We start from the raw sequence: 14,722 nt of genomic DNA on the forward strand, positions 1-14,722 counted from the left end.
GTATCCCCCATCTGGCCAGAATCAGCCTTCCTTTCCTTTCTCACCAACCCTGCCAGATAACAACGGGCTCATCCTCCCGCAACCAGAGCCTATGGCTGCGTTCTCCAAGCAGAGCAGGACTCTCGCCAACTCAACATCATGAGCAGCAGCACGCTGTGAGACAAACAGGCACATTATTCCAAGTTTCAGCTTCCTCTTCCCTTTCATGGTACAGTATCTGCTTAGTTCATCAAGGCAGAGAGCAACGCGCAGTCCAAAAACGAGTGCCAACTTCCTTCCAATGCACATAAAATCGAGTCTCTCGGCTCTCTGCACTAAATTAACTCCCGTGCACTGCACAGAGCAGTAACTGCTTTAATGCAGCGGGGTGGACGGTGCAGGGCATGCTTTGCTCTGCAGCTGGACAAGTCCTCCACGCGTCCTGCCCCTGCGCAGGCACCAAAATGCCTGCACCCACCTTTACAACCACACAGGTCAGCAAGAGGTTGTGGGGCCAGCAACGCAGCTGCCATGTAGCCCCAGGGAGTCACAGTGGCACCAACTGGTTTCCCACCAAAGCAGGGAAACCTCTGTGGGTACAAGCAGCCAGCAGCAGCCCCTCTCCTTCAGTGGGATCAGGAGTAGGCTGCTGGCTGCCCGGACACCGGCACAGCAGCATGAGAAAGCCTCTCAGACTGCTGCAACTTGTGACAGAGGGCAGGAACTCCCCTAATGAACATTTTTGCTCAACTACACATTGGCATCAAGCACTTGAGATGTAGCACATGGGGGTAAATGTCAGCCCTGTGTTGTTTCCTCCCAAACAAAATGGGGTCGTCGGTTGCCCATAATTGCACACGGTGTTATACAACCTCCAGGAAAACCAACCAAACAAAAAACCCTAAAATGAAACGCTAGATTTTGGTTTTATCTTTGCCGGTGCATTACCTTTCTCAACTCCCTTTTGTAGTTCTTTGGGGAAGATGGAGCTGCTTTGTTTTGGTCCGATTGGTTTTTTGTTCCTGCCAATTGTTTGAAATGGAACATATTTGGGAGGAATGAATTAAATTTTACAAAATCTCTTCTAATAATATATATTTAAAAAAAATAAGCAAGGAATAGCAAGTATTTGCCCAGTAGATGAACTGTAAATGTTATCAGGCAAAGTAAACATTCCAACTGTAATTGTTATTGTAGATGGATGAATTCATAAATATGGAAACACTAAAAAATGGTGTAATACAGAAACAAAATGCAATGGACTGAGAAAAGAATGCAGCATACAGCAGCCTGGGCAAAGCCAGTTCAAAAAGGTTAAATAGCTAGCATGAACACTGAAGAACAGAGCTTTCTAATGTGGCACCAGCTCCATGGACACATGCAAACATTCATCACCCGTTCACCCCTCCGGATTTCATTGACACTGGATATGAACCCAAAGGAAAGCATTCCTATCCCCTTTGTCCGGCACTGAACAACACGTCCTCATTAGGAGTTTGGGTTGCATCAGGAGAGCCCTTCCGAAGTCTGTCTCCTCACTTAGTATGCTTTGGCTCACGGCACAGGTGGGCATAGAAACCTCTTTGGATTAAATGAAACCAGAGGGCATTCTCCAGGGATGCACCTGAAGTGCTGCAACAGCTAATGGGTGCTTGGGCTGAAAGGATGAGAGTAATGAAAATCCAAACTAAAATCCTCATTTACATGAGTCCCGTGGACATTGGATACTCAGCACCGAGTGTTTTCTCCTACTGCACCACGTGCCTATGTACCCTCCACAAATCCTCAGGGCTAGTCCTGCACGGCTTTCACTGGGGCTTCTCCAGAGGACAATTCACCTAAGCAAGGATGCTCTCACTCTGTATTGCCCTCAGCAGGATTTTTTCCACTTATTCTCTTTCAGTGCCTGCTGTTAGGCAGCGTAAATACGCATGATAAAATCATGTTGACCAACCTCAGGGGGATCGCGTTACTGGTGTTTTCTTTTCAACCTTTGCCTTATGGGAGACCCCAGACTCCTGACACATGCCAAGCCAGAACCAAAGACATCCTGGATTGCTTGACAGCTTCAAGGTATGACTGCATGCGAGGAGCAAAAGTATGTCAACAAAAGTGGCAAGGACATCATGGCCACCAGATGACCCATTTTCCCATCACAGCCCCATTCACACCCTACCAGACCTACACATCCCAGTGCTCTTTGGCGCACAGAAGTGGCCCACTAGCCCCCAGTACCACACCAGTTCTTTCCTTTCCATACACTCCAGATCTCCAGTGGTGTGGCCAATGACAGCCATGTGCTTTGCTCATAATCTTCAGCTTTGCTGAGTTGCGCAGCTGAAATCAAGCTGTAATTTGAGGAAATAAACAGCATTTTGAGTGTGGCACTTTAAGAAAACTGCCCTTCATTTTGCCAGAATGCCATCAATATTTACACTCCTGGTTTCCTCCTATACAATGCATTGCAAGCACAAATATTAGCCCTTAGATTATCTGATCTTCAATCATAAAAAGCTGTCTCAGAGTTAATACTTGCACCCACGGTTCATTAGCAGGCTGGAAAAAAAAAAAAAAAGCTTCTGAGAAATAGGAAGGCTGGCCCTCTGCTCATCTGAAAATTTATCTCTGAATATTCAGTACAACCTCAGTCATTAGTTTCCAAAGTCACATACAGAGCAGATAGATGTCAAATCAATATCAAGACAGATAACTTCTTATCAGTAGGAACGGATACTGAGAAACAGCCTCTGTGTGATGGTATCATTTCATTAGTTAGTTATCAACAACTAGTGCCATATGTGACGATCTCATACAGCCCTGAAAAAAGCCTGAGAGATAATAGTATGCTTTATAGCTTAATTTTATGCAACAGTTAATTATATGGCACATTAAATCTACCTCAAAATAAACAAATATTGTAATTATGGCTAGAAAAAAATTATTTCATTCTAATCAGCCAAAGCCTGGCTGGGGGAGGTGGGTCTATTTGGACATCTAAATCAATACTTAGGTCCTAAAAATGGATATTTAGATGACTCCCAATTTTTTACATTTAAGAACTGTTGTGCTGCGCAGACAGCCTTAAATCAAACAATTACTTCTCTTTAGGAAATATGTCTTTCCTGTTTTTGCTGTGTTTTAACAATCACTTCTACATTCAGCTGCTTTGCATACCTACTACATAGAATTCCATTGAATTGTTGAGGAATCCATATTTTAGATGTGTTTTTACCACTACTGTATCATATGGAGTATGCAATAAGACGCAACTGAATTAATTTCATCACTGTGATGGATTATTAGTATGCAAATCTAATGGATCCCCTAGTGTTCCCTTGCTATCACATTACTTCTGCTTACAAAGGATTGCAAAACTTTCATTACATTGGCCAATCACTCAAACATTGAGTCAGCTAGTTCATCTTTTTCTGTCTCTCCTCGCGTCTCTCTATATATCAACTGGATGGTTTGACAGCCCTTTAAAGAGCAGAAACCAAAATATCCCCTCCCTCCCCTTCCAGCAGCAGACTTCTAATATCAGATTCACGAAAACTCTTCTGGCGCACCTCTGCTGCAGTTTGCGGTAGGGGCTGTATCACAATACTCTCTTTATCCTGCACTTCCATTCTCACAGAGTAAATAAACTGAACTAATTAGGTTAAGGGATAACCATGAGTAATGTCACAGCTGCAGCAAATGACTCTCGGAGAGGAACTATGGAATAACTCAAGCATTTGAAGGAGTACAGAAGCAAGTGCTCTACAATAACCCACCATATATCAAAATAATAAAAAGAGACAGAATTTGGCAACAGGGAGGACATGGCACTATTGACACACATGGAGATGTCCAACATAAATATTTCAAGATCCTTTATCAGCTGTTTCTAAACATAACAGGAATGTGCATGAACTGCAGCAGCTCAATTCCAAACAGCATCATGTCAGAGATGACCAGATTTTAGATTTAGATTGCGAGCGGGGTGGAGAAGAAAGGAGAGGGGGGGGAAATAGTTTGCAGCTTACTAGGTCACTTTCAAAGTAGCGGCATTGGTGCCAAATGGAGCTTTCTAATTACTTTTATTTTCCTGCTGAAATTGCGGGAGTGAGGCACAAAAAGCTGCACAGTGCTGGGGTGATTCACATGTTTCTGGAACCTACATCCCAGGCAATCCCTCCCTGGCACTACGGCTGTTGTCTGTTGAGGGAATTAGGGTTTAGCAGCTTCAGGCTGATCTCATGAAAAGGAGTGACAGATATTCAGACCATAGGATTGCAGTGGGGAAAACATAAACCTTTTGTTTTCAAAACTGCCTACTTTACAAGTAGCAAAAAGAAATCGTGTTTCATATTTAAGTACCATAAAAGTTGTTGATTCATAAACGCTGTGATAGCCATATCATTTCTCTACTTGACAGCATTTAGAAAGACCTCCTAAATTAAAACAATGAACTTTTTTTAAGCTATTTTTTCCTCTTTCTGAAAACACACACTTGAATGTGTGAAAACAGTATGAGACAGCAAGAATCTGTCTGCTCTCCAGACCACCTATCTGGTGCCACATCATAAAGTCTGATCTGACAGTTCTGCATCTCTCTCTCCTACTGGGCATCTCCAAACTTTTCTCCAGCTTTCTCCAAGACACACCGACAGAGTCCTGCCAGGGTAAAAACTTTTTCTTGCTTTCATACTTCCCATCAAACAGGGTTGAACAGGAGGGGCATAAACCACACTTGCTATCTCCAAGTGAGCCAAGACACGGAGGAGTTAGAACACTCCTAAGGTTCCAGAAATGCCCATAGTGACCCAAAAGCAACTTGCCCATGTTTGTACAAACCTAAAGTAAGTGTGGGGTATGACTAGGGCATACCCAGGAAGCACAGGAAGTCTTATAAATCCTTGTGTGAGTCACCTGTAGAACAGACAGGGACATCCATGCTCAGAGCCCTGCAGACATTTAGAGGTGTTGCTTTCCACACTCTTCTACTTTAGAAACAGAGGAGTCATTAGCCCAAGGGTGAGAACAGTGCTATGTGAGGTGATCCCTGACTGTGTTTGCTGGAAGGATTTGGGGAAATGCTGCCCTTGCTTTTGAATTCTGGGAAATTTCAGGATCATCTTTCCCTTTTCCCATCTCTGCATTACAGATCCACGACCCAGGCTGAGCAATCCCTTCTGGAAAAACGTCCAAGATGTGATGTTAGAAGTACAAAAGCTACTGTTTAATACACCACCCAGCACCAGATGAGGAAAGTCGGTAGAATAAGTGAGATTTATTTGCAAATTCACATTTTTCAAATATTTGCAATGTGTATTAGCAATATTTTTGGCTGCATTAAATATTTGTTTGCTGGAAGTTGTATGGCATGCCCTTTTTGAAGTTGACGAGGAAATTCTCATGCTTGTCAAAACTTTACATACTCTGCCTTGAGGGTTTTCTCTACCTACAGCCTCCAGAAAGTTGTTATTCTGGCTTGTACTTCTAAAGAGGGTTAAGGATCCGTGACAAAGACTATTTCTTCAGCATCTTTTTATCCTTGTGTTTATCCCCAGCAGAGTGCAAGGTATTACAGTTTAATTCCATTAGGAGACCCACCAGCAAGATACTGGAAATATCCCAGGGGCTGGTTGTTTCAAGTGAATCAGAAAGCTCGCTGGGACTGAGCAAGAGACACAGGTCAGTTCGGCACCATGCCATTCAGCAGCCATAATGGTTAGGCCTTTCTAAAGCTATTTTTAAGGATAACAGCACTTTTGTCATTTGGGTGATTGTGAAAATCCTACCTCGCCCTCCCATTCCTCTGGTCTGTAGCACATCCACTTATTGATTTCACTGGCTCTTTCTCCACATATGATCCTCTTTCTCCAAGCTAAGCAGGACTTTGACCTTTTACTCCCTCATCTAAGCTAACACCACTGCTCCATTTCTGAGGTGTGCTCATCAGGCCTTTAAATCCCAACACATTTTTAAGAAATGCCACAAGGAAACATATCCATGGCTTTAATTTTATCAATAAATAAACCATCACATGCAGGATGGTTCCCACTATAAAACTGATATTGCACTAATTTAACTGGGTTGAAGAAAATAAAATTTGTAATGTTTTTACAGAAGAATTATCTTAATTGTACAAGTTGAGAGATGCTTCATTTACATCAAAAACAATAAGTTGGCAAGAAAGCTCACTAACTCTGCCAGATCTAAAGGTGTTACCATGACGGTAAGAAGAATTGGTTTAAGAAACCATTTATTTGATGAAACCGGAGGATCCCCAACTTCATAAATCAATTCCCAAATTGCAGGAAAAAATATTACCTTTTAAATGCCCCTAATTGTTATTCATTATTCTAGGCCCTCTAAACCTCACCAGAGTGGTTTATTGATGATGTAGTCTTCAAAGAACATTATTCAGGCAATGGAAAGGAGAAAAAAAGAAAAAAGAAAAAGGTACTGTGCCAGAATAACGAATTACAGTGGACAACATCAAGAAGTTTCAGTTTGTTTGCTTTAGGCTAATTTAACAAATAGGAGGATTCATTTTTTTTCCCCTCTTATTCTTTTCTGAAGTCAGTTAAAAAAGAAATAAAATTATTTAAACGGGAAAAAGGCAGGGAGATTCATATGGAATTACCTCGTTTCAATTTTTAGGTTAACTCTTATAAAACCTGATCCACCAATATAAGATGGGGTTCCTTTGCTGCAGGACTTCTGGCTGCAGGCTTTGTGCTATTGGGGTGTTTTGTCTTAGCTGAGGTGGCATCCTGGTTCATGGGGACTGCAGACAGCTTTGGCACCAGCCACAACAAAACTGGGTTTTCACATGGTGACTTTAAATTGTGCTTTTTTGGACTGCAGCCCTTCTACTAAGTCAGAGCAAGTTCAATGTGTGCATTAGACCTGATTTAGTGAAGGGCTTCAGTGTGCCTAATGCTAAGCATGCAAATTGTCTCATTCATTCTTCTGGGACTAATTCACTGGGTAAAATGTTGGCTCCAGTAAGAGCATAGCTCCCATTTCGGGAGTTTCTTTAGAGCTAACTCCTTCACAGAACAAAATCTGATGGAGCTGCCAGGCAGACTTTATTGAGAAACCAGGGTTAAGCAAAATGCACCACATGAAAGAAGAAATAAAGTCAGATTAAGGGGAAGTTAAAGAGAGCAACCTGCAGAAAAGTCTGAGGGGCATCTGGTGATAAAGAAATGGTGTGAGCAACGAGAGAAAAATCGGGTCCTACACAGGGCTTGAGCAAGTGAACTTGATGAACTGTATTTATCTGTCCTGTAGCCGTGAGTAGACACCTGCTGCAACAGCAAACCTCAACAGATGAGTAAAACTGAGGAAAAAGAACTAGCATCTTTACCACATTACAAACCAGAGGCACGACACAGCTGGCCCCAGCTCCAGGCCAGGAAAGGGGATGAAGCACTAGAGCATGCCATGCCGGTTGCCGTCCCACTTGCCTCGCACTGAGCTCCGGATCAGTGCCCACTGGCACCAGGCCATGGCCTTGGGCAGCCAGGGAGGGCAGTGGGGGGAGGCTGGGCACGGCATGAGCAGAGGGCACAGGCACGCACATGGCCACGGCACTGTCTCCAACCCATTGCACTGAGCGGTGCTACTACAGATGTGGCCAGGAGGGAATCACTCGCCCAGGGGACAGAGTAAGTACACAGCCGGGCCCGGGCACCGTGCCGAAATCTCTCAAATCCCATCCTCAGGCTTTGTACAAAAGTGTCTATTCTCTTTAAAAGAAGAAACCAGTACAAAAAGATGGTTGTTTTCCCTTGCACGCTGGCCATGGGATGAAACGTGTTCCTGAACAAGCTGCTGAACTCCAGAGCATTTCACCAAATGCTCTGAAGCATAAGACCGTAACATTGAAAATCAAAACTGTTGGTATATTTGTAATTGAGGCTTGCATATGTCAATTCCTACCACAGCCCGTTTCTCCTGCTGAGCTCTTGTTTTGGTGCAAAATCCAAAATGCCACTACTGCCAGGGCAAGGGAGCACGTGTATCTCACCTGCTTGAAAAACACTGATTTGGGGTAAGCTACAGGTCACCAATAATGAGAACAATCCCCATCTCATGTCAGAAATGAAGTAAAAATATATCTCAAACTTTTGAAAACTCCATCAGGACTTACAGCACTATCCCAGGCCTACAGGCCGCACATACAGCAGGGAACTCACAGGGCCCGTGACTGGGCTGTGTCACTTGTCCACTTACTGCTGCAGACACAGTCTCATTGACTTTAAGCGAATATGGGCCCCATTTAGCAGAAATGCTAACGGAGAAAACATCCAGAGATGGAATTGATTTGTAGTGCAGCCCATTAAGCGACTAATACAACACTATGGTACAAAAACGCACCCAACCCCAAGATACAACCACCCCAGGAGATGAGAGCCAAGACTGTGATTCCCAAACCTGAATTTCCTACCAAATTCTGATTCCATTCTGCCCTCAGTGGCAGTGCTTTTTAAAAACTGCTTATATTTTAATGTCCTAGCTGAAAACAGAGCTGAGCTCATTTGGTGTTTTCAGATCAGTTATAGAATCGAACCCAAACTTATTTAGGACATGCAAAAGGAAAAAAAAAAGTGAGAGAGAGATAGGAAGAGAAACTTTTAACATTGCTCGGTCTTTGGTGGAGGAAAAAAGAAAAAGACAATAGCCTGCTTTCTTTCACTTGCATTGCAAAATTCACCCTGGGCCTGGGACAGATTTCAGAAGCACTAGCACACAACCAGAAGGTGAGGGGGGCACTGCTTTTCTCGTTTGTCCCTTTGTTCTCTCTGCAGCAATCTAAACAGAACTAATTCTGATGTTCCAGTGTGTGTTGTCTGCCTGTAAGTGAGAACAAAACAAAAGCAGCATTAAACTGAAGTATGTGGTCATCCACACACCATACTGGTTTGGATGACTCTCTGTCTATGTGGCTTTTTGTATTAGAGCTTGTATCAATGGCCTCCTTGTTGTCTGTTGAGCCCCCATGGGGTTACATGAGTACTATCTCGATTCAATAGCTTTTCTCTCAACCATTGTCTTTTAATATAGGTTTATAGTCCTCAAGGATATATGCTGCATTACAATTAGTCATAATGTCCAGCAGTTACTGAGGCTTATTTGCAACACAGAGTTTATTGCCCTTTGTAAGGCTGACAAAGAGATGCTTGTTGAGAGTCTTATACAAAAGGCAAATACAATGTATGAATTTCTCAGTAATACAAAAGACCAAAATAATAGCTGGTCAGTAAATAGCTCTGAAAGAAAGCAAGTAGCATCTCCTCTTCCTCTGGCCCCCACTCCTGGCCTTCTCAAATCAATGCACCTCAACTAATTTTAAAGAAATATCTTGTAGAGAGAAAAAGGTGACCAAGTATGCCCCCTGTGCTGCATGTTCAGCTCTGCTTTCTGCTGCACTGATGCTGAAAAGAAATGGAGTGGAAGGAATTATGTTTTATACCCCACACCAGAGGTCCCTGTCATTTCTCAAGTTCAAAAACACATTTTAAGTCCTCTCACCAGGGCTTAACACAGCTTGAATTGCATAGAAAAGGAACGAGGAGCAGCACCACTGCTAACAGCAGCTCTGACGTGACAAAAGGAAGCTCATTTGTGTAACGAAGGCTTTCCCCATCTCAGCACAGTCCCAGGCTGTTCTGCTCCGTGAAGAAGGCTCCACCAGCTCCAATTTCACACACACACCATGCACACAAATAGACACAACCCAGCTTCCATTAAAGTTGATGGAAAAAAAGTTTTTCCCATTAATTAGACAGGAGTCTGAGAGGTGGAGCAGCGCCCTGAGCTGCCCACGTGCAGCAAGGGGACGCAAAGCTCTCCTGCCCCGAGTGCCCCCAGCAGGGAGGGACTAGGCCGCAAAGCCCGTCCTCGTGCGTCCTTTGGTCCTCACACGGGTGGATAACAAGGGAGGGGGAAAAGGGGTGGGGGGGCCTTTATTGCCTTACTAAATATGAATTAAAACTGTGAATATTGCTATCTGGACTGTAAAGCTGAGAAAGAGGGATTGGAGAAAAAAAAAAAAAAAAACAAAGAGGGAGGCAGAAAAGCCCACACGCTGTTTACCTGAGGAAAATGGCAGTTTCATTTAAAATATTTGTACAAGATATTGTGGAGTAATGGAAGAAAAGCTGGAATAGGACCCAAGACAGAACAAACACTGCATCTGCCTCCTCTCCTCATCCTTCCTCCTCCTCCTCTCACGCTGCCTCCCCCCTTCTCCAGAGGTTTTGAGTTCAGGGAACGTTCACATCCTGGCACTACAAATCCACACAGGCTGTGTGACACGGATAGACGTGGGACACAAAACCCAAACTCCCTCAGCAAGGAGGGGGGAAAGCTCTTCTATTTCAGATGCAAAAGGCACAGTTCACACCAGCCTTAAAATTTCCTAAAAGAATTTGCACTGAAGAACTCTCAGGAAAGCAAACCCCAAACATGTTCCATTATCCTCTGTCCCCCGGTTCAGAGCTCCTCAGTGTTGACAGAAAGCCAGAAACACTGGCAAAGAGTGGCCATCTTTACGCTAGCACTGAAGAAAATATAAAAATTCACTGCTGGGAAAAGAAAGTAAAGCGTCATCTGTGGATGATGATAAATCAGAGGGGATCGTCTCCCACCAGAGGGTTTCGATGTTAGGAGTCACCAACTCTAAACACAAGGATCCTTCACATATCGTATGTGTGTCCAAGTACAAAACAAATCCCTGTCACTTATCATGAAGTAGGGAGATACATAAACAAAAATAACGATGCTTATATTTATTTCCTTCTCTTGGACTCCTCGTTACTTTGGACGGGAAGCTCAGCTCATTAGCTGATGAGGATTTTTTTCTGCTGTCTCATGGCTTCTTTTCAGAAATAGTGCTTCAGCCAACTTGCCAGCTCTCCATGGCTTAGTCTGGGTCCTGCCGTTATGTTGGCTTTCTCCCTTAAGAAATCACCTTTTCCTTTCTCACAGCTACTTCTGTGTTTCTTGTTCCTCCATGACTTCTTGTTCAAGAAGATTTCTGCCTGAGAAATCACCAGAGTCCTCACTTCCCTGTCCTGAGGGGAGAAAATCACTTCTCTTGGCTCACTGCCCTGCACCCAGGCATTAAGATAAGGGACCCTCCACAGTCACTGTACTGGTACGTGACAGGCCTCATAAGAAAAGGACAGATTCAGTATCTGCAGCAATCCGAGAGGCCACCGTTTTTCATAGCAGTGACTTTATGACTGCAACCAGAATTCATAGAAGATCCCTATACCAAGACAGACTCCAGAAGCCCTCAAGGAATTGTCTCGTCTCTGAGGCACTAAGTCCAGCTCTCAATCACCAGGTAGCAGTGTGGGTATTAATAAGGAAATCTGCCAGCTTTATAGAATCAAAGAAGAGTAATGAGTATTTTCTGGCCTCTATGCGAATGTTTGCCAATATACCTTTGAACATGAGTTTAATATCACAGCTAATTTTGTTCCAAGCCAGACGTACATGTTCAATGACTCTTCATACTAAAATAAAATATTTCCCTGGTGGAGAAAACATTTATTTCTAAATGAATTCAAACAGATAAATAACAGGGACACATCGGTTCAGGATATAACTTCTCTCTTGTGTATTCCAGGGAATGCAACTTTTTATTTGATCCTAACCTTTGAGGGCTGAAGAGATTCTCTTTGCACTTAAATAGCAACATCATCTATTAGCTTTTCAGTGCAGAACAGCTTTCACAGGGAATTGTAAATCGTTGTTCACTACAAGCCATATGCAATAGGCACCTTAGTCTGAAAACTCCTGACAAATTGCTCGCTTCTTAGATATTCATCGTGTAGACCTAGATCAGATGCAGAAAATCACATTTTTCCCGCATGCCAACCTTCTATATTTTAAATTCATCACAAGGGGAAGAGAACAGCAATAGGATTTTAGAAATGTCTTTTCCTGAATGTGCCAGTTTATAGACATACACTTGTTTTATACTTTCTCTGGCACATACTAGCAGTGTAAACACTTGCATTCATGTACCCTTCTAGTCAGAGGCTCTGTCTTTACTTTAAAAGTCGGACGTGTGCATAAGCTGCCTATGTAAATAAGGATAACATAGAATATGTAAATGAAGATTTTATTTCAGATGATCAAATGAGCTACTGAAATTTAATTGGATGTAAGAAATACTCATCGGGACATTTAAACTGAGGGGTAAAGAAGTATAAAACATCAATAAGGATTTAGTAGTAAATTCGTATTCATGTCAAAGTACCTATGGATCCTGTCTCTCCCAGGACACTAAAAGCACTATAGCTGACTTTGCTTTGTTTCACCCTGCAGGGAATGGCTCTCCACCTCCAGCCATGCTCCTCTCCCCAGCCAAGGCTACAGGCAAGGTGCAGCGTCCATGGCCACGTAGTTGAGATCAAATCCTTGACAGCCACAAAGTGGGTCAGTAAATTAATTTTGTGGGACTTCTGTAACACACCCTTTGGGGAAGGGTAAAACACTTTTTGCCTCCCCCGTGGCCGCTTACGCCTATGATAAGGAGAGGTGAGAAGGGTCAGACTGTCCCCTGGGAGATGAAATAATCCATTAGAAGTACATTACTCATTACAGTGAATAAAATATACAGATGCAAAGAGCTTCAAAAGGCATTACAGAGTCAGTTCTTATAACTGACTAAAGTTCAAACCCTTTTGCTGCACTCTCCTTATACATCCCCACATGTTGATGTACATGCAGCCTCATCAACTTCAATTTCCACAGAGTTTTTATGCTCTGTATATCGCTTGCACGGTTCTTTTGGACATGGTCCTTTGCAGACTGACTAGTTAAAAATACATTTCTTGCAATTCATCATGATGCTGAGCACAGTAACAGCAGCGGAAGCAAGGGAGAAAAACCAGATATGGGGGAATATGGAGGGGGGAAAAGGCTGAAATTAAAATTCATTCAAAGGAAAATTAAGCTAAGCCTAGCAAGCACACATGGTTGGGATATTACAGAATGTATTTTTTTTCTTTTCCCTGTTCACATAAACACTCCTATATGCCACCATAAATTCCCAGAAAAAAATCCTTTACAGCAGTTTAAGGCAGAACAGTAATACTCCAGTCATTTCATCCCTGCACAAGCCCATTCCTCAGGCAGCATAAAGCTCTGTAGCATGACTTGCTTCAGTGAAGTGAGACTAATCTATCCCTCCTCCCTCCAAACCCTTTCTGTTTCGCAGTGAAGTTTGGTTTCACGCTCCTATTTTTCTTCCAAAGCAAAGTTTTCACCACCCAGCCCGGAGGATTACGTGTGGTACATGAACTATCATTTCACTGATGACTGCGATACCGGTTTCGAAAGTAGGAAACACATCCCACAGGCTGAAAAGGAGACTACTGGCCTGATACCTCATCCCTAATGCCACTCACTGCCAGGGTGAGGTCGGCCCCATTCTCCAGCTGTTTCTTCATTTTCTCCTACAAAGTTCGGTTCCTGCTCTGCTCACAACTCCTTTTAAGTTACCTCCCTGCATTAACCTGAGCTCCTTAAGTTAATATTCTCCCTAACAATCCCCAAGACAACTACACCACTAGTGAGCTATGTATTTCTCTTAACGTTTAATATGCCAGCACAACGCAAACCAGTGAAATGCCACCATACAGTGTCACCCTTTTACCCAGGGTCTAAATTTAGCTCTCATTTGTTGCTGCAACAGTGTTGCTGCGGTTTATGGCTGTTTTGTTCTGGAAATCCACGTGTACCTGCTTGTTAGGGCTGCACAAAGGTTACCAGATATGCTTTTACCCTCGACCAACGTGACCAGCTGTGCAGCTGTTGGAACAAGTCAGTTGACTGTTAAAACAAGAGTCTGCAGCATCCCCACTTTGCAAACATTTTCACCTACAACACTCCAGAGAGATTCACCACAGCTTTTACAGCACATTTAAACGCCACAACAAAACAGCAGTCCCATGAGCCAGGGGCGTTCAGGCGTGCTCAGAGCCTGGAAGCCTGAGAGCTTCTATTTCAGCGATCCCTCTGGACCCTGGGGGTTTTGGGGCCAGTTTTCTGCACGAGTGACTCCAGAGCCCAATCTAACAAGGACTTCTGCTGCTTTAAGATCATCTCCCATCAGGATGCCCTAGCCTTCTTGCCTCCCCCACTCTCCAGTCTGTGCTGCTTCCCCTGACAGCAATGTTCAAAAAGGCCAAAGATACTGAAGAAAATAGCATTTTTCTGTAATGAAGAATTTTCTTAAAAGCCAAGATGTCTGTGGTGGGGAAGGAGAGTTGTTTAATCTTGAAGCACACAGAAAAGATGGGACAGCCACTCACAATTATGCAGAAATTTATATTTATCACCTACCATGATTTAGGATTCCTGGATGAGCCTTAGGCTAATAGACAGAACTGCACGGTTGCTTTTAGAGCATAAGGAACTTTAGATGACACGGAACAGCAGAAGATAGGACTCGTTTATGATTGCAGATTTCCTTCTGACCCACGTCAGTGAGACATGGAGAGGATTTCATTTTTTATTTGGAAATGAGTTTCTATAGGGGGAAATCCTCTCCACCAGCAGAGACCTAGCACTTTTCTCCCAGGGGAGCATGGTCCCTGAATGGTTATGCAGCAGCATAAAATTTGTGTCTGGCAATATGAGAAATTCAGTCTGAAGATATCTGTTCTCTGTTCTTGGTCTGTTGCATACCGTGTTCTCTTTTTTCTAATAATGTACCCAGTTAATAAAA

This window comes from Anser anser (genome assembly GCF_964211835.1).
Source record: "Anser anser genome assembly, chromosome: 11".
Taxonomy (NCBI): Eukaryota; Metazoa; Chordata; class Aves; order Anseriformes; family Anatidae; genus Anser; species Anser anser.